This window comes from Lactuca serriola, chromosome 1, assembly GCF_051521515.1.
Source record: "Lactuca serriola cultivar US96UC23 chromosome 1, Lser_US96UC23_V15, whole genome shotgun sequence".
Classification (NCBI taxonomy): Eukaryota; Viridiplantae; Streptophyta; class Magnoliopsida; order Asterales; family Asteraceae; genus Lactuca; species Lactuca serriola.
Window position 1 is genome coordinate 206894339 of NC_136408.1, and position 17736 is coordinate 206912074.

At 49.1% G+C, this 17736-nt stretch overlaps 53 non-coding genes across 53 annotated transcripts; all 53 read left to right on the forward strand.

Moving 5' to 3' along the window:
* Positions 1 to 119: 119 nt before the first annotated feature.
* LOC145084655 (5S ribosomal RNA) lies at positions 120 to 238 on the forward strand. Its single transcript, XR_013699091.1, has one exon. It is a non-coding gene; the product is annotated as a 5S ribosomal RNA (ribosomal RNA).
* A 214-nt stretch (positions 239 to 452) lies between these two features.
* On the forward strand, positions 453 to 571 carry LOC145085729 (5S ribosomal RNA). Its single transcript, XR_013700120.1, has one exon. It is a non-coding gene; the product is annotated as a 5S ribosomal RNA (ribosomal RNA).
* A 214-nt stretch (positions 572 to 785) lies between these two features.
* LOC145084656 (5S ribosomal RNA) lies at positions 786 to 904 on the forward strand. The gene has a single exon (XR_013699092.1). It is a non-coding gene; the product is annotated as a 5S ribosomal RNA (ribosomal RNA).
* A 214-nt stretch (positions 905 to 1118) lies between these two features.
* LOC145085730 (5S ribosomal RNA) lies at positions 1119 to 1237 on the forward strand. The gene has a single exon (XR_013700121.1). It is a non-coding gene; the product is annotated as a 5S ribosomal RNA (ribosomal RNA).
* A 214-nt stretch (positions 1238 to 1451) lies between these two features.
* Positions 1452 to 1570, forward strand: LOC145084760 (5S ribosomal RNA). Its single transcript, XR_013699191.1, has one exon. It is a non-coding gene; the product is annotated as a 5S ribosomal RNA (ribosomal RNA).
* A 215-nt stretch (positions 1571 to 1785) lies between these two features.
* On the forward strand, positions 1786 to 1903 carry LOC145085420 (5S ribosomal RNA). The gene has a single exon (XR_013699819.1). It is a non-coding gene; the product is annotated as a 5S ribosomal RNA (ribosomal RNA).
* A 214-nt stretch (positions 1904 to 2117) lies between these two features.
* On the forward strand, positions 2118 to 2236 carry LOC145080965 (5S ribosomal RNA). Its single transcript, XR_013695535.1, has one exon. It is a non-coding gene; the product is annotated as a 5S ribosomal RNA (ribosomal RNA).
* A 221-nt stretch (positions 2237 to 2457) lies between these two features.
* On the forward strand, positions 2458 to 2576 carry LOC145084657 (5S ribosomal RNA). Its single transcript, XR_013699093.1, has one exon. It is a non-coding gene; the product is annotated as a 5S ribosomal RNA (ribosomal RNA).
* A 214-nt stretch (positions 2577 to 2790) lies between these two features.
* On the forward strand, positions 2791 to 2909 carry LOC145085731 (5S ribosomal RNA). The gene has a single exon (XR_013700122.1). It is a non-coding gene; the product is annotated as a 5S ribosomal RNA (ribosomal RNA).
* Positions 2910 to 3123: 214 nt separating this feature from the next.
* LOC145084761 (5S ribosomal RNA) lies at positions 3124 to 3242 on the forward strand. Its single transcript, XR_013699192.1, has one exon. It is a non-coding gene; the product is annotated as a 5S ribosomal RNA (ribosomal RNA).
* A 218-nt stretch (positions 3243 to 3460) lies between these two features.
* LOC145083910 (5S ribosomal RNA) lies at positions 3461 to 3579 on the forward strand. Its single transcript, XR_013698373.1, has one exon. It is a non-coding gene; the product is annotated as a 5S ribosomal RNA (ribosomal RNA).
* A 214-nt stretch (positions 3580 to 3793) lies between these two features.
* On the forward strand, positions 3794 to 3912 carry LOC145080966 (5S ribosomal RNA). Its single transcript, XR_013695536.1, has one exon. It is a non-coding gene; the product is annotated as a 5S ribosomal RNA (ribosomal RNA).
* A 214-nt stretch (positions 3913 to 4126) lies between these two features.
* LOC145085675 (5S ribosomal RNA) lies at positions 4127 to 4245 on the forward strand. Its single transcript, XR_013700066.1, has one exon. It is a non-coding gene; the product is annotated as a 5S ribosomal RNA (ribosomal RNA).
* Positions 4246 to 4459: 214 nt separating this feature from the next.
* On the forward strand, positions 4460 to 4578 carry LOC145085732 (5S ribosomal RNA). Its single transcript, XR_013700123.1, has one exon. It is a non-coding gene; the product is annotated as a 5S ribosomal RNA (ribosomal RNA).
* A 214-nt stretch (positions 4579 to 4792) lies between these two features.
* On the forward strand, positions 4793 to 4911 carry LOC145084762 (5S ribosomal RNA). The gene has a single exon (XR_013699193.1). It is a non-coding gene; the product is annotated as a 5S ribosomal RNA (ribosomal RNA).
* A 216-nt stretch (positions 4912 to 5127) lies between these two features.
* LOC145084880 (5S ribosomal RNA) lies at positions 5128 to 5246 on the forward strand. Its single transcript, XR_013699305.1, has one exon. It is a non-coding gene; the product is annotated as a 5S ribosomal RNA (ribosomal RNA).
* A 214-nt stretch (positions 5247 to 5460) lies between these two features.
* On the forward strand, positions 5461 to 5579 carry LOC145080968 (5S ribosomal RNA). The gene has a single exon (XR_013695538.1). It is a non-coding gene; the product is annotated as a 5S ribosomal RNA (ribosomal RNA).
* A 214-nt stretch (positions 5580 to 5793) lies between these two features.
* Positions 5794 to 5912, forward strand: LOC145083367 (5S ribosomal RNA). The gene has a single exon (XR_013697840.1). It is a non-coding gene; the product is annotated as a 5S ribosomal RNA (ribosomal RNA).
* A 219-nt stretch (positions 5913 to 6131) lies between these two features.
* On the forward strand, positions 6132 to 6250 carry LOC145084523 (5S ribosomal RNA). The gene has a single exon (XR_013698965.1). It is a non-coding gene; the product is annotated as a 5S ribosomal RNA (ribosomal RNA).
* Positions 6251 to 6464: 214 nt separating this feature from the next.
* On the forward strand, positions 6465 to 6583 carry LOC145083348 (5S ribosomal RNA). The gene has a single exon (XR_013697822.1). It is a non-coding gene; the product is annotated as a 5S ribosomal RNA (ribosomal RNA).
* Positions 6584 to 6797: 214 nt separating this feature from the next.
* On the forward strand, positions 6798 to 6916 carry LOC145084394 (5S ribosomal RNA). The gene has a single exon (XR_013698839.1). It is a non-coding gene; the product is annotated as a 5S ribosomal RNA (ribosomal RNA).
* A 214-nt stretch (positions 6917 to 7130) lies between these two features.
* LOC145080969 (5S ribosomal RNA) lies at positions 7131 to 7249 on the forward strand. The gene has a single exon (XR_013695539.1). It is a non-coding gene; the product is annotated as a 5S ribosomal RNA (ribosomal RNA).
* Positions 7250 to 7464: 215 nt separating this feature from the next.
* On the forward strand, positions 7465 to 7583 carry LOC145084858 (5S ribosomal RNA). The gene has a single exon (XR_013699284.1). It is a non-coding gene; the product is annotated as a 5S ribosomal RNA (ribosomal RNA).
* Positions 7584 to 7797: 214 nt separating this feature from the next.
* Positions 7798 to 7916, forward strand: LOC145084591 (5S ribosomal RNA). Its single transcript, XR_013699031.1, has one exon. It is a non-coding gene; the product is annotated as a 5S ribosomal RNA (ribosomal RNA).
* A 214-nt stretch (positions 7917 to 8130) lies between these two features.
* Positions 8131 to 8249, forward strand: LOC145083368 (5S ribosomal RNA). Its single transcript, XR_013697841.1, has one exon. It is a non-coding gene; the product is annotated as a 5S ribosomal RNA (ribosomal RNA).
* A 216-nt stretch (positions 8250 to 8465) lies between these two features.
* On the forward strand, positions 8466 to 8584 carry LOC145084581 (5S ribosomal RNA). Its single transcript, XR_013699022.1, has one exon. It is a non-coding gene; the product is annotated as a 5S ribosomal RNA (ribosomal RNA).
* A 214-nt stretch (positions 8585 to 8798) lies between these two features.
* LOC145080970 (5S ribosomal RNA) lies at positions 8799 to 8917 on the forward strand. The gene has a single exon (XR_013695540.1). It is a non-coding gene; the product is annotated as a 5S ribosomal RNA (ribosomal RNA).
* A 215-nt stretch (positions 8918 to 9132) lies between these two features.
* LOC145083349 (5S ribosomal RNA) lies at positions 9133 to 9251 on the forward strand. Its single transcript, XR_013697823.1, has one exon. It is a non-coding gene; the product is annotated as a 5S ribosomal RNA (ribosomal RNA).
* A 214-nt stretch (positions 9252 to 9465) lies between these two features.
* LOC145084922 (5S ribosomal RNA) lies at positions 9466 to 9584 on the forward strand. The gene has a single exon (XR_013699345.1). It is a non-coding gene; the product is annotated as a 5S ribosomal RNA (ribosomal RNA).
* Positions 9585 to 9798: 214 nt separating this feature from the next.
* Positions 9799 to 9917, forward strand: LOC145085269 (5S ribosomal RNA). The gene has a single exon (XR_013699676.1). It is a non-coding gene; the product is annotated as a 5S ribosomal RNA (ribosomal RNA).
* Positions 9918 to 10130: 213 nt separating this feature from the next.
* Positions 10131 to 10249, forward strand: LOC145085075 (5S ribosomal RNA). Its single transcript, XR_013699490.1, has one exon. It is a non-coding gene; the product is annotated as a 5S ribosomal RNA (ribosomal RNA).
* Positions 10250 to 10463: 214 nt separating this feature from the next.
* Positions 10464 to 10582, forward strand: LOC145080971 (5S ribosomal RNA). Its single transcript, XR_013695541.1, has one exon. It is a non-coding gene; the product is annotated as a 5S ribosomal RNA (ribosomal RNA).
* Positions 10583 to 10796: 214 nt separating this feature from the next.
* On the forward strand, positions 10797 to 10915 carry LOC145080972 (5S ribosomal RNA). The gene has a single exon (XR_013695542.1). It is a non-coding gene; the product is annotated as a 5S ribosomal RNA (ribosomal RNA).
* A 217-nt stretch (positions 10916 to 11132) lies between these two features.
* Positions 11133 to 11251, forward strand: LOC145084859 (5S ribosomal RNA). The gene has a single exon (XR_013699285.1). It is a non-coding gene; the product is annotated as a 5S ribosomal RNA (ribosomal RNA).
* Positions 11252 to 11465: 214 nt separating this feature from the next.
* Positions 11466 to 11584, forward strand: LOC145084476 (5S ribosomal RNA). The gene has a single exon (XR_013698917.1). It is a non-coding gene; the product is annotated as a 5S ribosomal RNA (ribosomal RNA).
* A 214-nt stretch (positions 11585 to 11798) lies between these two features.
* On the forward strand, positions 11799 to 11917 carry LOC145083369 (5S ribosomal RNA). Its single transcript, XR_013697842.1, has one exon. It is a non-coding gene; the product is annotated as a 5S ribosomal RNA (ribosomal RNA).
* A 221-nt stretch (positions 11918 to 12138) lies between these two features.
* On the forward strand, positions 12139 to 12257 carry LOC145080973 (5S ribosomal RNA). Its single transcript, XR_013695543.1, has one exon. It is a non-coding gene; the product is annotated as a 5S ribosomal RNA (ribosomal RNA).
* A 214-nt stretch (positions 12258 to 12471) lies between these two features.
* Positions 12472 to 12590, forward strand: LOC145080974 (5S ribosomal RNA). Its single transcript, XR_013695544.1, has one exon. It is a non-coding gene; the product is annotated as a 5S ribosomal RNA (ribosomal RNA).
* Positions 12591 to 12805: 215 nt separating this feature from the next.
* Positions 12806 to 12924, forward strand: LOC145083350 (5S ribosomal RNA). Its single transcript, XR_013697824.1, has one exon. It is a non-coding gene; the product is annotated as a 5S ribosomal RNA (ribosomal RNA).
* Positions 12925 to 13138: 214 nt separating this feature from the next.
* LOC145084923 (5S ribosomal RNA) lies at positions 13139 to 13257 on the forward strand. Its single transcript, XR_013699346.1, has one exon. It is a non-coding gene; the product is annotated as a 5S ribosomal RNA (ribosomal RNA).
* A 214-nt stretch (positions 13258 to 13471) lies between these two features.
* LOC145085270 (5S ribosomal RNA) lies at positions 13472 to 13590 on the forward strand. Its single transcript, XR_013699677.1, has one exon. It is a non-coding gene; the product is annotated as a 5S ribosomal RNA (ribosomal RNA).
* Positions 13591 to 13803: 213 nt separating this feature from the next.
* Positions 13804 to 13922, forward strand: LOC145085076 (5S ribosomal RNA). Its single transcript, XR_013699491.1, has one exon. It is a non-coding gene; the product is annotated as a 5S ribosomal RNA (ribosomal RNA).
* A 214-nt stretch (positions 13923 to 14136) lies between these two features.
* On the forward strand, positions 14137 to 14255 carry LOC145080975 (5S ribosomal RNA). Its single transcript, XR_013695545.1, has one exon. It is a non-coding gene; the product is annotated as a 5S ribosomal RNA (ribosomal RNA).
* Positions 14256 to 14469: 214 nt separating this feature from the next.
* On the forward strand, positions 14470 to 14588 carry LOC145080976 (5S ribosomal RNA). The gene has a single exon (XR_013695546.1). It is a non-coding gene; the product is annotated as a 5S ribosomal RNA (ribosomal RNA).
* Positions 14589 to 14804: 216 nt separating this feature from the next.
* LOC145085277 (5S ribosomal RNA) lies at positions 14805 to 14923 on the forward strand. The gene has a single exon (XR_013699684.1). It is a non-coding gene; the product is annotated as a 5S ribosomal RNA (ribosomal RNA).
* Positions 14924 to 15137: 214 nt separating this feature from the next.
* On the forward strand, positions 15138 to 15256 carry LOC145084477 (5S ribosomal RNA). Its single transcript, XR_013698918.1, has one exon. It is a non-coding gene; the product is annotated as a 5S ribosomal RNA (ribosomal RNA).
* A 214-nt stretch (positions 15257 to 15470) lies between these two features.
* Positions 15471 to 15589, forward strand: LOC145083371 (5S ribosomal RNA). Its single transcript, XR_013697844.1, has one exon. It is a non-coding gene; the product is annotated as a 5S ribosomal RNA (ribosomal RNA).
* Positions 15590 to 15812: 223 nt separating this feature from the next.
* LOC145080977 (5S ribosomal RNA) lies at positions 15813 to 15931 on the forward strand. Its single transcript, XR_013695547.1, has one exon. It is a non-coding gene; the product is annotated as a 5S ribosomal RNA (ribosomal RNA).
* Positions 15932 to 16144: 213 nt separating this feature from the next.
* LOC145083201 (5S ribosomal RNA) lies at positions 16145 to 16263 on the forward strand. The gene has a single exon (XR_013697684.1). It is a non-coding gene; the product is annotated as a 5S ribosomal RNA (ribosomal RNA).
* A 214-nt stretch (positions 16264 to 16477) lies between these two features.
* On the forward strand, positions 16478 to 16596 carry LOC145080979 (5S ribosomal RNA). Its single transcript, XR_013695549.1, has one exon. It is a non-coding gene; the product is annotated as a 5S ribosomal RNA (ribosomal RNA).
* Positions 16597 to 16812: 216 nt separating this feature from the next.
* LOC145083973 (5S ribosomal RNA) lies at positions 16813 to 16931 on the forward strand. The gene has a single exon (XR_013698432.1). It is a non-coding gene; the product is annotated as a 5S ribosomal RNA (ribosomal RNA).
* Positions 16932 to 17145: 214 nt separating this feature from the next.
* Positions 17146 to 17264, forward strand: LOC145083667 (5S ribosomal RNA). The gene has a single exon (XR_013698134.1). It is a non-coding gene; the product is annotated as a 5S ribosomal RNA (ribosomal RNA).
* A 215-nt stretch (positions 17265 to 17479) lies between these two features.
* Positions 17480 to 17598, forward strand: LOC145083206 (5S ribosomal RNA). Its single transcript, XR_013697688.1, has one exon. It is a non-coding gene; the product is annotated as a 5S ribosomal RNA (ribosomal RNA).
* Positions 17599 to 17736: the final 138 nt, after the last annotated feature.

Sequence of the window (17736 nt, forward strand, 5' to 3'; positions counted from 1 at the left end):
TGGCTGACGGTTTTCGTATTTTTGGAACGGAGCCGATCGGTCACGTGGGTCCCACGCCCCGCGTACCAAAACAAAGGCGTCTTCTAACACATAAAAACAATAAACATGGATAGTATTTCTGGTGCGATCATACCAGCACTAATACACCGGATCCCATCAGAACTCCGCAGTTAAGCGTGCTTGGGCGAGAGTAGTACTTGGATGGGTGACCCCCTGGGAAGTCCTCGTGTTGCATCCCCCTTTTTCGTTGTCCGTTTGCGTTTGTTTCTAGATTTTACGTGCTTTTTTTCCTTTCTTTCTTGCTATTTCTATGCTCGGGTGCCCTCCGGTTCATTGTTGATGGTTTTCGTATTTTTGGAACGGAGCCGATCGGTCACGTGGGTCCCACGCCCCGCGTACCAAAACAAAGGAGTCTTCTAACACATAAAAACAATAAACATGGATAGTATTTCGGGTGCGATCATACCAGCACTAATGCATCGGATCCCATCAGAACTCCGCACTTAAGCGTGCTTGGGCGAGAGTAGTACTAGGATGGGTGACCCCTTTGGAAGTCCTCGTGTTGCACCCCCCTTTTTCGTTGTCCGTTTGCGTTTGTTTCTAGATTTTACGTGCTTTTTTTCCTTTCTTTCTTGCTATTTCTATGCTCGGGTGCCCTCCGGTTCATGGCTGACGGTTTTCGTATTTTTGGAACGGAGCCGATCGGTCACGTGGGTCCCACGCCCCGCGTACCAAAACAAAGGCGTCTTCTAACACATAAAAACAATAAACATGGATAGTATTTCTGGTGCGATCATACCAGCACTAATACACCGGATCCCATCAGAACTCCGCAGTTAAGCGTGCTTGGGCGAGAGTAGTACTTGGATGGGTGACCCCCTGGGAAGTCCTCGTGTTGCATCCCCTTTTTTCGTTGTCCGTTTGCGTTTGTTTCTAGATTTTACGTGCTTTTTTTCCTTTCTTTCTTGCTATTTCTATGCTCGGGTGCCCTCCGGTTCATTGTTGATGGTTTTCGTATTTTTGGAACGGAGCCGATCGGTCACGTGGGTCCCACGCCCCGCGTACCAAAACAAAGGAGTCTTCTAACACATAAAAACAATAAACATGGATAGTATTTCGGGTGCGATCATACCAGCACTAATGCATCGGATCCCATCAGAACTCCGCACTTAAGCGTGCTTGGGCGAGAGTAGTACTAGGATGGGTGACCCCTTTGGAAGTCCTCGTGTTGCACCCCCCTTTTTCGTTGTCCGTTTGCGTTTGTTTCTAGATTTTACGTGCTTTTTTTCCTTTCTTTCTTGCTATTTCTATGCTCGGGTGCCCTCCGGTTCATGGCTGATGGTTTTCGTATTTTTGGAACGGAGCCGATCGGTCACGTGGGTCCCACGCCCCGCGTACCAAAACAAAGGCGTCTTCTAACACATAAAAACAATAAACATGGATAGTATTTCGGGTGCGATCATACCAGCACTAATGCACCGGATCCCATCAGAACTCCGCAGTTAAGCGTGCTTGGGCGAGAGTAGCACTAGGATGGGTGACCTCCTGGGAAGTCCTCGTGTTGCACCCCCCCTTTTTCGTTGTCCGTTTGCGTTTGTTTCTAGATTTTACGTGCTTTTTTTCCTTTCTTTCTTCCTATTTCTATGCTCGGGTGCCCTCCGGTTCATTGCTGATGGTTTTCGTATTTTTGGAACGGAGCCGTTCGGTCACGTGGGTCCCACGCCCCGCATACCAAAACAAAGGCGTCTTCTAACACATAAAAACAATAAACATGGATAGTATTTGGAGTGCGATCATACCAGCACTAATGCACCGGATCCCATCAGAACTCCGCAGTTAAGCGTGCTTGGGCGAGAGTAGTACTTGGTGGGTGACCCCCTGGGAAGTCCTCGTGTTGCACCTCCCTTTTTCGTTGTCCGTTTGCGTTTGTTTCTAGATTTTACGTGCTTTTTTTCCTTTCTTTCTTGCTATTTCTATGCTCGGGTGCCCTCCGGTTCATTGCTGATGGTTTTCGTATTTTTGGAACGGAGCCGATCGGTCACGTGGGTCCCACGCCCCGCGTACCAAAACAAAGGCGTCTTCTAACACATAAAAACAATAAACATGGATAGTATTTCGGGTGCGATCATACCAGCACTAATGCACCGGATCCCATCAGAACTCCGCAGTTAAGCGTGCTTGGGCGAGAGTAGTACTAGGATGGGTGACCCCCTGGGAAGTCCTCGTGTTGCACCCCCCCCCCCCCTTTTTCGTTGTCCGTTTGCGTTTGTTTCTAGATTTTACGTGCTTTTTTTCCTTTCTTTCTTGCTATTTCTATGCTCGGGTGCCCTCCGGTTCATGGCTGACGGTTTTCGTATTTTTGGAACGGAGCCGATCGGTCACGTGGGTCCCACGCCCCGCGTACCAAAACAAAGGCGTCTTCTAACACATAAAAACAATAAACATGGATAGTATTTCTGGTGCGATCATACCAGCACTAATACACCGGATCCCATCAGAACTCCGCAGTTAAGCGTGCTTGGGCGAGAGTAGTACTTGGATGGGTGACCCCCTGGGAAGTCCTCGTGTTGCATCCCCCTTTTTCGTTGTCCGTTTGCGTTTGTTTCTAGATTTTACGTGCTTTTTTTCCTTTCTTTCTTGCTATTTCTATGCTCGGGTGCCCTCCAGTTCATTGTTGATGGTTTTCGTATTTTTGGAACGGAGCCGATCGGTCACGTGGGTCCCACGCCCCGCGTACCAAAACAAAGGAGTCTTCTAACACATAAAAACAATAAACATGGATAGTATTTCGGGTGCGATCATACCAGCACTAATGCATCGGATCCCATCAGAACTCCGCACTTAAGCGTGCTTGGGCGAGAGTAGTACTAGGATGGGTGACCCCTTTGGAAGTCCTCGTGTTGCACCCCCCTTTTTCGTTGTCCGTTTGCGTTTGTTTCTAGATTTTACGTGCTTTTTTTCCTTTCTTTCTTGCTATTTCTATGCTCGGGTGCCCTCCGGTTCATGGCTGATGGTTTTCGTATTTTTGGAACGGAGCCGATCGGTCACGTGGGTCCCACGCCCCGCGTACCAAAACAAAGGCGTCTTCTAACACATAAAAACAATAAACATGGATAGTATTTCGGGTGCGATCATACCAGCACTAATGCACCGGATCCCATCAGAACTCCGCAGTTAAGCGTGCTTGGGCGAGAGTAGCACTAGGATGGGTGACCTCCTGGGAAGTCCTCGTGTTGCACCCCCCCCCCTTTTTCGTTGTCCGTTTGCGTTTGTTTCTAGATTTTACGTGCTTTTTTTCCTTTCTTTCTTCTTATTTCTATGCTCGGGTGCCCTCCGGTTCATTGCTGATGGTTTTCGTATTTTTGGAACGGAGCCGTTCGGTCACGTGGGTCCCACGCCCCGCATACCAAAACAAAGGCGTCTTCTAACACATAAAAACAATAAACATGGATAGTATTTGGAGTGCGATCATACCAGCACTAATGCACCGGATCCCATCAGAACTCCGCAGTTAAGCGTGCTTGGGCGAGAGTAGTACTTGGATGGGTGACCCCCTGGGAAGTCCTCGTGTTGCACCCCCCTTTTTCGTTGTCCGTTTGCGTTTGTTTCTAGATTTTACGTGCTTTTTTTCCTTTCTTTCTTGCTATTTCTATGCTCGGGTGCCCTCCGGTTCATTGCTGATGGTTTTCGTATTTTTGGAACGGAGCCGATCGGTCACGTGGGTCCCACGCCCCGCGTACCAAAACAAAGGCGTCTTCTAACACATAAAAACAATAAACATGGATAGTATTTCGGGTGCGATCATACCAGCACTAATGCACCGGATCCCATCAGAACTCCGCAGTTAAGCGTGCTTGGGCGAGAGTAGTACTAGGATGGGTGACCCCCTGGGAAGTCCTCGTGTTGCACCCCCCTTTTTCGTTGTCCGTTTGCGTTTGTTTCTAGATTTTACGTGCTTTTTTTCCTTTCTTTCTTGCTATTTCTATGCTCGGGTGCCCTCCGGTTCATGGCTGACGGTTTTCGTATTTTTGGAACGGAGCCGATCGGTCACGTGGGTCCCACGCCCCGCGTACCAAAACAAAGGCGTCTTCTAACACATAAAAACAATAAACATGGATAGTATTTCTGGTGCGATCATACCAGCACTAATACACCGGATCCCATCAGAACTCCGCAGTTAAGTGTGCTTTGGCGAGAGTAGTACTTGGATGGGTGACCCCCTGGGAAGTCCTCGTGTTGCATCCCCCTTTTTCGTTGTCCGTTTGCGTTTGTTTCTAGATTTTACGTGCTTTTTTTCCTTTCTTTCTTGCTATTTCTATGCTCGGGTGCCCTCCGGTTCATTGTTGATGGTTTTCGTATTTTTGGAACGGAGCCGATCGGTCACGTGGGTCCCACGCCCCGCGTACCAAAACAAAGGAGTCTTCTAACACATAAAAACAATAAACATGGATAGTATTTCGGGTGCGATCATACCAGCACTAATGCATCGGATCCCATCAGAACTCCGCACTTAAGCGTGCTTGGGCGAGAGTAGTACTAGGATGGGTGACCCCTTTGGAAGTCCTCGTGTTGCACCCCCCTTTTTCGTTGTCCGTTTGCGTTTGTTTCTAGATTTTACGTGCTTTTTTTCCTTTCTTTCTAGCTATTTCTATGCTCGGGTGCCCTCCGGTTCATGGCTGATGGTTTTCGTATTTTTGGAACGGAGCCGATCGGTCACGTGGGTCCCACGCCCCGCGTACCAAAACAAAGGCGTCTTCTAACACATAAAAACAATAAACATGGATAGTATTTCGGGTGCGATCATACCAGCACTAATGCACCGGATCCCATCAGAACTCCGCAGTTAAGCGTGCTTGGGCGAGAGTAGCACTAGGATGGGTGACCTCCTGGGAAGTCCTCGTGTTGCACCCCCCCCTTTTTCGTTGTCCGTTTGCGTTTGTTTCTAGATTTTACGTGCTTTTTTTCCTTTCTTTCTTCTTATTTCTATGCTCGGGTGCCCTCCGGTTCATTGCTGATGGTTTTCGTATTTTTGGAACGGAGCCGTTCGGTCACGTGGGTCCCACGCCCCGCATACCAAAACAAAGGCGTCTTCTAACACATAAAAACAATAAACATGGATAGTATTTGGAGTGCGATCATACCAGCACTAATGCACCGGATCCCATCAGAACTCCGCAGTTAAGCGTGCTTGGGCGAGAGTAGTACTTGGATGGGTGGCCCCCTGGGAAGTCCTCGTGTTGCACCCCCCTTTTTCGTTGTCCGTTTGCGTTTGTTTCTAGATTTTACGTGCTTTTTTTCCTTTCTTTCTTGCTATTTCTATGCTCGGGTGCCCTCCGGTTCATTGCTGATGGTTTTCGTATTTTTGGAACGGAGCCGATCGGTCACGTGGGTCCCACGCCCCGCGTACCAAAACAAAGGCGTCTTCTAACACATAAAAACAATAAACATGGATAGTATTTCGGGTGCGATCATACCAGCACTAATGCACCGGATCCCATCAGAACTCCGCAGTTAAGCGTGCTTGGGCGAGAGTAGTACTAGGATGGGTGACCCCCTGGGAAGTCCTCGTGTTGCACCCCCCTTTTTCGTTGTCCGTTTGCGTTTGTTTCTAGATTTTACGTGCTTTTTTTCCTTTCTTTCTTGCTATTTCTATGCTCGGGTGCCCTCCGGTTCATGGCTGACGGTTTTCGTATTTTTGGAACGAAGTCGATCCGTCACGTGGGTCCCACGCCCCGCGTACCAAAACAAAGGCGTCTTCTAACACATAAAAACAATAAACATGGATGGTATTTCGGGTGCGATCATACCAGCACTAATGCACCGGATCCCATCAGAACTCCGCAGTTAAGCGTGCTTGGGCGAGAGTAGTACTAGGATGGGTGACCCCCTGCGAAGTCCTCGTGTTGCACCCCCCCCCCCTTTTTCGTTGTCCGTTTGCGTTTGTTTCTAGATTTTACGTGCTTTTTTTCCTTTCTTTCTTGCTATTTCTATGCTCGGGTGCCCTCCAGTTCATGGCTGACGGTTTTCGTATTTTTGGAACGGAGCCGATCCGTCACGTGGGTCCCACGCCCCGCGTACCAAAACAAAGGCGTCTTTTAACACATAAAAACAATAAACATGGATGGTATTTTGGGTGCGATCATACCAGCACTAATGCACCGGATCCCATCAGAACTCCGCAGTTAAGCGTTCTTGGGCGAGAGTAGTACTAGGATGGGTGACCCCCTGGGAAGTCCTCGTGTTGCACCCCCGTTTTTCGTTGTCCGTTTGCGTTTGTTTCTAGATTTTACGTGCTTTTTTTCCTTTCTTTCTTGCTATTTCTATGCTCGGGTGCCCTCCGGTTCATTGCTGATGGTTTTCGTATTTTTGGAACGGAGTCGATCCGTCACGTGGGTCCCACGCCCCGCGTACCAAAACAAAGGCGTCTTCTAACACATAAAGACAATAAACATGGATGGTATTTCGGGTGCGATCATACCAGCACTAATGCACCGGATCCCATCAGAACTCCGCAGTCAAGCGTGCTTGGGCGAGAGTAGTACTAGGATGGGTGACCCCCTGGGAAGTCCTCGTGTTGCACCCCCCTTTTTCGTTGTCCGTTTGCGTTTGTTTCTAGATTTTACGTGCTTTTTTTCCTTTCTTTCTTGCTATTTCTATGCTCGGGTGCCCTCCGGTTCATGGCTGACGGTTTTCGTATTTTTGGAACGGAGTCGATCCGTCACGTGGGTCCCACGCCCCGCGTACCAAAACAAAGGCGTCTTCTAACACATAAAAACAATAAACATGGATAGTATTTCGGGTGCGATCATACCAGCACTAATGCACCGGATCCCATCAGAACTCCGCAGTTAAGCATGCTTGGGCGAGAGTAGTACTAGGATGGGTGACCCCCTGGGAAGTCCTCGTGTTGCACCCCCCTTTTTCGTTGTCCGTTTGCGTTTGTTTCTAGATTTTACGTGCTTTTTTTCCTTTCTTTCTTGCTATTTCTATGCTCGGGTGCCCTCCGGTTCATGGCTGATGGTTTTCGTATTTTTGGAACGGAGCCGATCGGTCACGTGGGTCCCACGCCCCGCGTACCAAAACAAAGGCGTCTTCTAACACATAAAAACAATAAACATGGATAGTATTTCGGGTGCGATCATACCAGCACTAATGCACCGGATCCCATCAGAACTCCGCAGTTAAGCGTGCTTGGGCGAGAGTAGTACTAGGATGGGTGACCCCCTGGGAAGTCCTCGTGTTGCACCCCCCCTTTTTCGTTGTCCGTTTGCGTTTGTTTCTAGATTTTACGTGCTTTTTTTCCTTTCTTTCTTGCTATTTCTATGCTCGGGTGCCCTCCGGTTCATTGCTGATGGTTTTCGTATTTTTGGAACGGAGCCGATCGGTCACGTGGGTCCCACGCCCCCCGTACCAAAACAAAGGCGTCTTCTAACACATAAAAACAATAAACATGGATAGTATTTCGGGTGCGATCATACCAGCACTAATGCACCGGATCCCATCAGAACTCCGCAGTTAAGCGTGCTTGGGCGAGAGTAGTACTAGGATGGGTGACCCCCTGGGAAGTCCTCTTGTTGCACCCCCCTTTTTCGTTGTCCGTTTGCGTTTGTTTCTAGATTTTACGTGCTTTTTTTCCTTTCTTTCTTGCTATTTCTATGCTCGGGTGCCCTCCGGTTCATGGCTGACGGTTTTCGTATTTTTGGAACGGAGTCGATCCGTCACGTGGGTCCCACGCCCCGCGTACCAAAACAAAGGCGTCTTCTAACACATATAAACAATAAACATGGATAGTATTTCAGGTGCGATTATACCAGCACTAATGCACCGGATCCCATCAGAACTCCGCAGTTAAGCGTGCTTGGGCGAGAGTAGTACTAGGATGGGTGACCCCCTGGGAAGTCCTCGTGTTGCACCCCCCTTTTTCGTTGTCCGTTTGCGTTTGTTTCTAGATTTTACGTGCTTTTTTTCCTTTCTTTCTTGCTATTTCTATGCTCGGGTGCCCTCCGGTTCATGGCTGACGGTTTTCGTATTTTTGGAACGGAGTCGATCCGTCACGTGGGTCCCACGCCCCGCGTACCAAAACAAAGGCGTCTTCTAACACATAAAAACAATAAACATGGATGGTATTTCGGGTGCGATCATACCAGCACTAATGCACCGGATCCCATCAGAACTCCGCAGTTAAGCGTGCTTGGGCGAGAGTAGTACTAGGATGGGTGACCCCCTGCGAAGTCCTCGTGTTGCACCCCCCCCTTTTTCGTTGTCCGTTTGCGTTTGTTTCTAGATTTTACGTGCTTTTTTTCCTTTCTTTCTTGCTATTTCTATGCTCGGGTGCCCTCCGGTTCATGGCTGACGGTTTTCGTATTTTTGGAACGGAGCCGATCGGTCACGTGGGTCCCACGCCCCGCGTACCAAAACAAAGGCGTCTTCTAACACATAAAGACAATAAACATGGATAGTATTTCGGGTGCGATCATACCAGCACTAATGCACCGGATCCCATCAGAACTCCGCAATTAAGCGTGCTTGGGCGAGAGTAGTACTAGGATGGGTGACCCCCTGGGAAGTCCTCGTGTTGCACCCCCCTTTTTCGTTGTCCGTTTGCGTTTGTTTCTAGATTTTACGTGCTTTTTTTCCTTTCTTTCTTGCTATTTCTATGCTCGGGTGCCCTCCGGTTCATTGCTGATGGTTTTCGTATTTTTGGAACGGAGCCGATCCGTCACGTGGGTCCCACGCCCCGCGTACCAAAACAAAGGCGTCTTCTAACACATAAAGACAATAAACATGGATGGTATTTCGGGTGCGATCATACCAGCACTAATGCACCGGATCCCATCAGAACTCCGCAGTTAAGCGTGCTTGGGCGAGAGTAGTACTAGGATGGGTGACCCCCTGGGAAGTCCTCGTGTTGCACCCCCCTTTTTCGTTGTCCGTTTGCGTTTGTTTCTAGATTTTACGTGCTTTTTTTTCCTTTCTTTCTTACTATTTCTATGCTCGGGTGCCCTCCGGTTCATGGCTGACGGTTTTCGTATTTTTGGAACGGAGTCGATCCGTCACGTGGGTCCCACGCCCCGCGTACCAAAACAAAGGCGTCTTCTAACACATAAAAACAATAAACATGGATGGTATTTCGGGTGCGATCATACCAGCACTAATGCACCGGATCCCATCAGAACTCCGCAGTCAAGCGTGCTTGGGCGAGAGTAGTACTAGGATGGGTGACCCCCTGGGAAGTCCTCGTGTTGCACCCCCCTTTTTCGTTGTCCGTTTGCTTTTGTTTCTAGATTTTACGTGCTTTTTTTCCTTTCTTTCTTGCTATTTCTATGCTCGGGTGCCCTCCGGTTCATTGCTGATGGTTTTCGTATTTTTGGAACGGAGCCGATCCGTCACGAGGGTCCCACGCCCCGCGTACCAAAACAAAGGCGTCTTCTAACACATAAAGACAATAAACATGGATGGTATTTCGGGTGCGATCATACCAGCACTAATGCACCGGATCCCATCAGAACTCCGCAGTTAAGCGTGCTTGGGCGAGAGTAGTACTAGGATTGGTGACCCCCTGGGAAGTCCTCGTGTTGCACCCCCCTTTTTCGTTGTCCGTTTGCGTTTGTTTCTAGATTTTACGTGCTTTTTTTCCTTTCTTTCTTGCTATTTCTATGCTCGGGTGCCCTCCGGTTCATGGCTGACGGTTTTCGTATTTTTGGAACGGAGTCGATCCGTCACGTGGGTCCCACGCCCCGCGTACCAAAACAAAGGCGTCTTCTAACACATAAAAACAATAAACATGGATGGTATTTCGGGTGCGATCATACCAGCACTAATGCACCGGATCCCATCAGAACTCCGCAGTCAAGCGTGCTTGGGCGAGAGTAGTACTAGGATGGGTGACCCCCTGGGAAGTCCTCGTGTTGAACCCCCTTTTTCGTTGTCCGTTTGCGTTTGTTTATAGATTTTACGTGCTTTTTTTCCTTTCTTTCTTGCTATTTCTATGCTCGGGTGCCCTCCGATTCATGGCTGATGGTTTTCGTATTTTTGGAACGGAGCCGATCGGTCACGTGGGTCCCACGCCCCGCGTACCAAAACAAAGGCGTCTTCTAACACATAAAAACAATAAACATGGATAGTATTTCGGGTGCGATCATACCAGCACTAATGCACCGGATCCCATCAGAACTCCGCAGTTAAGCGTGCTTGGGCGAGAGTAGCACTAGGATGGGTGACCCCCTGGGAAGTCCTCGTGTTGCACCCACCTTTTTCGTTGTCCGTTTGCGTTTGTTTCTAGATTTTACGTGCTTTTTTTCCTTTCTTTCTTGCTATTTCTATGCTCGGGTGCCCTCCGGTTCATGGCTGACGGTTTTCGTATTTTTGGAACGGAGCCGATCCGTCACGTGGGTCCCACGCCCCGCGTACCAAAACAAAGGCGTCTTCTAACACATAAAAACAATAAACATGGATAGTATTTCGGGTGCGATCATACCAGCACTAATGCACCGGATCCCATCAGAACTCCGCAGTTAAGCGTGCTTGGGCGAGAGTAGTACTAGGATGGGTGACCCCCTGGGAAGTCCTCGTGTTGCACCCCCCTTTTTCGTTGTCCGTTTGCGTTTGTTTCTAGATTTTACGTGCTTTTTTTCCTTTCTTTCTTGCTATTTCTATGCTCGGGTGCCCTCCGGTTCATGGCTGATGGTTTTCGTATTTTTGGAACGGAGCCGATCGGTCACGTGGGTCCCACGCCCCGCGTACCAAAACAAAGGCGTCTTCTATCACATAAAAACAATAAACATGGATAGTATTTCGGGTGCGATCATACCAGCACTAATGCACCGGATCCCATCAGAACTCCGCAGTTAAGCGTGCTTGGGCGAGAGTAGTACTAGGATGGGTGACCCCCTGGGAAGTCCTCGTGTTGCACCCCCCCCCTTTTTCGTTGTCCGTTTGCGTTTGTTTCTAGATTTTACGTGCTTTTTTTCCTTTCTTTCTTGCTATTTCTATGCTCGGGTGCCCTCCGGTTCATTGCTGATGGTTTTCGTATTTTTGGAACGGAGCCGATCGGTCACGTGGGTCCCACGCCCCCCGTACCAAAACAAAGGCGTCTTCTAACACATAAAAACAATAAACATGGATAGTATTTCGGGTGCGATCATACCAGCACTAATGCACCGGATCCCATCAGAACTCCGCAGTTAAGCGTGCTTGGGCGAGAGTAGTACTAGGATGGGTGACCCCCTGGGAAGTCCTCTTGTTGCACCCCCCTTTTTCGTTGTCCGTTTGCGTTTGTTTCTAGATTTTACGTGCTTTTTTTCCTTTCTTTCTTGCTATTTCTATGCTCGGGTGCCCTCCGGTTCATGGCTGACGGTTTTCGTATTTTTGGAACGGAGTCGATCCGTCACGTGGGTCCCACGCCCCGCGTACCAAAACAAAGGCGTCTTCTAACACATAAAAACAATAAACATGGATGGTATTTCGGGTGCGATTATACCAGCACTAATGCACCGGATCCCATCAGAACTCCGCAGTCAAGCGTGCTTGGGCGAGAGTAGTACTAGGATGGGTGACCCCCTGGGAAGTCCTCGTGTTGCACCCCCCTTTTTCGTTGTCCGTTTGCGTTTGTTTCTAGATTTTACGTGCTTTTTTTCCTTTCTTTCTTGCTATTTCTATGCTCGGGTGCCCTCCGATTCATGGCTGATGGTTTTCGTATTTTTGGAACGGAGCCGATCGGTCACGTGGGTCCCACGCCCCGCGTACCAAAACAAAGGCGTCTTCTAACACATAAAAACAATAAACATGGATGGTATTTCGGGTGCGATCATACCAGCACTAATGCACCGGATCCCATCAGAACTCCGCAGTTAAGCGTGCTTGGGCGAGAGTAGTACTAGGATGGGTGACCCCCTGCGAAGTCCTCGTGTTGCACCCCCCCCCCCCCTTTTTCGTTGTCCGTTTGCGTTTGTTTCTAGATTTTACGTGCTTTTTTTCCTTTCTTTCTTGCTATTTCTATGCTCGGGTGCCCTCCGGTTCATGGCTGACGGTTTTCGTATTTTTGGAACGGAGCCGATCGGTCACGTGGGTCCCACGCCCCGCGTACCAAAACAAAGGCGTCTTCTAACACATAAAGACAATAAACATGGATAGTATTTCGGGTGCGATCATACCAGCACTAATGCACCGGATCCCATCAGAACTCCGCAGTTAAGCGTGCTTGGGCGAGAGTAGTACTAGGATGGGTGACCCCCTGGGAAGTCCTCGTGTTGCACCCCCCTTTTTCGTTGTCCGTTTGCGTTTGTTTCTAGATTTTACGTGCTTTTTTTCCTTTCTTTCTTGCTATTTCTATGCTCGGGTGCCCTCCGGTTCATTGCTGATGGTTTTCGTATTTTTGGAACGGAGCCGATCCGTCACGTGGGTCCCACGCCCCGCGTACCAAAACAAAGGCGTCTTCTAACACATAAAGACAATAAACATGGATGGTATTTCGGGTGCGATCATACCAGCACTAATGCACCGGATCCCATCAGAACTCCGCAGTTAAGCGTGCTTGGGCGAGAGTAGTACTAGGATGGGTGACCCCCTGGGAAGTCCTCGTGTTGCACCCCCCTTTTTCGTTGTCCGTTTGCGTTTGTTTCTAGATTTTACGTGCTTTTTTTTCCTTTCTTTCTTACTATTTCTATGCTCGGGTGCCCTCCGGTTCATGGCTGACGGTTTTCGTATTTTTGGAACGGAGTCGATCCGTCACGTGGGTCCCACGCCCCGCGTACCAAAACAAAGGCGTCTTCTAACACATAAAAACAATAAACATGGATGGTATTTCGGGTGCGATCATACCAGCACTAATGCACCGGATCCCATCAGAACTCCGCAGTCAAGCGTGCTTGGGCGAGAGTAGTACTAGGATGGGTGACCCCCTGGGAAGTCCTCGTGTTGCACCCCCCTTTTTCGTTGTCCGTTTGCTTTTGTTTCTAGATTTTACGTGCTTTTTTTCCTTTCTTTCTTGCTATTTCTATGCTCGGGTGCCCTCCGGTTCATTGCTGATGGTTTTCGTATTTTTGGAACGGAGCCGATCCGTCACGAGGGTCCCACGCCCCGCGTACCAAAACAAAGGCGTCTTCTAACACATAAAGACAATAAACATGGATGGTATTTCGGGTGCGATCATACCAGCACTAATGCACCGGATCCCATCAGAACTCCGCAGTTAAGCGTGCTTGGGCGAGAGTAGTACTAGGATTGGTGACCCCCTGGGAAGTCCTCGTGTTGCACCCCCCTTTTTCGTTGTCCGTTTGCGTTTGTTTCTAGATTTTACGTGCTTTTTTTCCTTTCTTTCTTGCTATTTCTATGCTCGGGTGCCCTCCGGTTCATGGCTGACGGTTTTCGTATTTTTGGAACGGAGTCGATCCGTCACGTGGGTCCCACGCCCCGCGTACCAAAACAAAGGCGTCTTCTAACACATAAAAACAATAAACATGGATGGTATTTCGGGTGCGATCATACCAGCACTAATGCACCGGATCCCATCAGAACTCCGCAGTCAAGCGTGCTTGGGCGAGAGTAGTACTAGGATGGGTGACCCCCTGGGAAGTCCTCGTGTTGAACCCCCTTTTTCGTTGTCCGTTTGCGTTTGTTTATAGATTTTACGTGCTTTTTTTCCTTTCTTTCTTGCTATTTCTATGCTCGGGTGCCCTCCGATTCATGGCTGATGGTTTTCGTATTTTTGGAACGGAGCCGATCGGTCACGTGGGTCCCACGCCCCGCGTACCAAAACAAAGGCGTCTTCTAACACATAAAAACAATAAACATGGATAGTATTTCGGGTGCGATCATACCAGCACTAATGCACCGGATCCCATCAGAACTCCGCAGTTAAGCGTGCTTGGGCGAGAGTAGCACTAGGATGGGTGACCCCCTGGGAAGTCCTCGTGTTGCACCCACCTTTTTCATTGTCCGTTTGCGTTTGTTTCTAGATTTTACGTGCTTTTTTTCCTTTCTTTCTTGCTATTTCTATGCTCGGGTGCCCTCCGGTTCATGGCTGACGGTTTTCGTATTTTTGGAACGGAGCCGATCCGTCACGTGGGTCCCACGCCCCGCGTACCAAAACAAAGGCGTCTTCTAACACATAAAAACAATAAACATGGATAGTATTTCGGGTGCGATCATACCAGCACTAATGCACCGGATCCCATCAGAACTCCGCAGTTAAGCGTGCTTGGGCGAGAGTAGTACTAGGATGGGTGACCCCCTGGGAAGTCCTCGTGTTGCACCCCCCTTTTTCGTTGTCCGTTTGCGTTTGTTTCTCGATTTTACGTGCTTTTTTTCCTTTCTTTCTTGCTATTTCTATGCTCGGGTGCCCTCCGGTTCATGGCTGATGGTTTTCGTATTTTTGGAACGGAGCCGATCGGTCACGTGGGTCCCACGCCCCGCGTACCAAAACAAAGGCGTCTTCTAACACATAAAAACAATAAACATGGATAGTATTTCGGGTGCGATCATACCAGCACTAATGCACCGGATCCCATCAGAACTCCGCAGTTAAGCGTGCTTGGGCGAGAGTAGTACTAGGATGGGTGACCCCCTGGGAAGTCCTCGTGTTGCACCCCCCCCTTTTTCGTTGTCCGTTTGCGTTTGTTTCTAGATTTTACGTGCTTTTTTTCCTTTCTTTCTTGCTATTTCTATGCTCGGGTGCCCTCCGGTTCATTGCTGATGGTTTTCGTATTTTTGGAACGGAGCCGATCGGTCACGTGGGTCCCACGCCCCCCGTACCAAAACAAAGGCGTCTTCTAACACATAAAAACAATAAACATGGATAGTATTTCGGGTGCGATCATACCAGCACTAATGCACCGGATCCCATCAGAACTCTGCAGTTAAGCGTGCTTGGGCGAGAGTAGTACTAGGATGGGTGACCCCCTGGGAAGTCCTCTTGTTGCACCCCCCTTTTTCGTTGTCCGTTTGCGTTTGTTTCTAGATTTTACGTGCTTTTTTTCCTTTCTTTCTTGCTATTTCTATGCTCGGGTGCCCTCCGGTTCATGGCTGACGGTTTTCGTATTTTTGGAACGGAGTCGATCCGTCACGTGGGTCCCACGCCCCGCGTACCAAAACAAAGGCGTCTTCTAACACATAAAAACAATAAACATGGATGGTATTTCGGGTGCGATTATACCAGCACTAATGCACCGGATCCCATCAGAACTCCGCAGTCAAGCGTGCTTGGGCGAGAGTAGTACTAGGATGGGTGACCCCCTGGGAAGTCCTCGTGTTGCACCCCCCTTTTTCGTTGTCCGTTTGCGTTTGTTTCTAGATTTTACGTGCTTTTTTTCCTTTCTTTCTTGCTATTTCTATGCTCGGGTGCCCTCCGATTCATGGCTGATGGTTTTCGTATTTTTGGAACGGAGCCGATCGGTCACGTGGGTCCCACGCCCCGCGTACCAAAACAAAGGCGTCTTCTAACACATAAAAACAATAAACATGGATGGTATTTCGGGTGCGATCATACCAGCACTAATGCACCGGATCCCATCAGAACTCCGCAGTTAAGCGTGCTTGGGCGAGAGTAGTACTAGGATGGGTGACCCCCTGCGAAGTCCTCGTGTTGCACCCCCCCCCCCCCCCTTTTTCGTTGTCCGTTTGCGTTTGTTTCTAGATTTTACGTGCTTTTTTTCCTTTCTTTCTTGCTATTTCTATGCTCGGGTGCCCTCCGGTTCATGGCTGACGGTTTTCGTATTTTTGGAACGGAGCCGATCGGTCACGTGGGTCCCACGCCCCGCGTACCAAAACAAAGGCGTCTTCTAACACATAAAGACAATAAACATGGATAGTATTTCGGGTGCGATCATACCAGCACTAATGCACCGGATCCCATCAGAACTCCGCAGTTAAGCGTGCTTGGGCGAGAGTAGTACTAGGATGGGTGACCCCCTGGGAAGTCCTCGTGTTGCACCCCCTTTTTCGTTGTCCGTTTGCGTTTGTTTCTAGATTTTACGTGCTTTTTTTCCTTTCTTTCTTGCTATTTCTATGCTCGGGTGCCCTCCGGTTCATTGCTGATGGTTTTCGTATTTTTGGAACGGAGCCGATCCGTCACGTGGGTCCCACGCCCCGCGTACCAAAACAAAGGCGTCTTCTAACACATAAAGACAATAAACATGGATGGTATTTCGGGTGCGATCATACCAGCACAAATGCACCGGATCCCATCAGAACTCCGCAGTTAAGCGTGCTTGGGCGAGAGTAGTACTAGGATGGGTGACCCCCTGGGAAGTCCTCGTGTTGCACCCCCCTTTTTCGTTGTCCGTTTGCGTTTGTTTCTAGATTTTACGTGCTTTTTTTCCTTTCTTTCTTGCTATTTCTATGCTCGGGTGCCCTCCGGTTCATGGCTGACGGTTTTCGTATTTTTGGAACGGAGCCGATCCGTCACGTGGGTCCCACGCCCCGCGTACCAAAACAAAGGCGTCTTCTAACACATAAAAACAATAAACATGGATAGTATTTCGGGTGCGATCATACCAGCACTAATGCACCGGATCCCATCAGAACTCCGCAGTTAAGCGTGCTTGGGCGAGAGTAGTACTAGGATGGGTGACCCCCTGGGAAGTCCTCGTGTTGCACCCCCCTTTTTCGTTGTCCGTTTGCGTTTGTTTCTAGGTTTTACGTGCTTTTTTTTTCCTTTCTTTCTTGCTATTTCTATGCTCGGGTGCCCTCCGGTTCATGGCTGATGGTTTTCGTATTTTTGGAACGGAGCCGATCCGTCACGTGGGTCCCACGCCCCGCGTACCAAAACAAAGGCGTCTTCTAACACATAAAAACAATAAACATGGATAGTATTTCGGGTGCGATCATACCAGCACTAATGCACCGGATCCCATCAGAACTCCGCAGTTAAGTGTGCTTGGGCGAGAGTAGTACTAGGATGGGTGACCCCCTGGGAAGTCCTCGTGTTGCACCCGCCTTTTTCGTTGTCCGTTTGCGTTTGTTTCTAGGTTTTACGTGCTTTTTTTCCTTTCTTTCTTGCTATTTCTATGCTCGGGTGCCCTCCGGTTCATGGCTGATGGTTTTCGTATTTTTGGAACGGAGCCGATCCGTCACGTGGGTCCCACGCCCCGCGTACCAAAACAAAGGCGTCTTCTAACACATAAAAACAATAAACATGGATAGTATTTCGGATGCGATCATACCAGCACTAATGCACCGGATCCCATCAGAACTCCGCAGTTAAGCGTGCTTGGGCGAGAGTAGTACTAGGATGGGTGACCCCCTGGGAAGTCCTCGTGTTGCACCCCCCTTTTTCGTTGTCCGTTTGCGTTTGTTTCTAGGTTTTACGTGCTTTTTTTTCCTTTCTTTCTTGCTATTTCTATGCTCGGGTGCCCTCCGGTTCATTGCTGATGGTTTTCGTATTTTTGGAACGGAGCCGATCCGTCACGTGGGTCCCACGCCCCGCGTACCAAAACAAAGACGTCTTCTAACACATAAAAACAATAAACATGGATAGTATTTCGGGTGCGATCATACCAGCACTAATGCACCGGATCCCATCAGAACTCCGCAGTTAAGTGTGCTTGGGCGAGAGTAGTACTAGGATGGGTGACCCCCTGGGAAGTCCTCGTGTTGCACCCCCCTTTTTCGTTGTCCGTTTGCGTTTGTTTCTAGGTTTTACGTGCTTTTTTTCCTTTCTTTCTTGCTATTTCTATGCTCGGGTGCCCTCCGGTTCATGGCTGATGGTTTTCGTATTTTTGGAACGGAGCCGATCCGTCA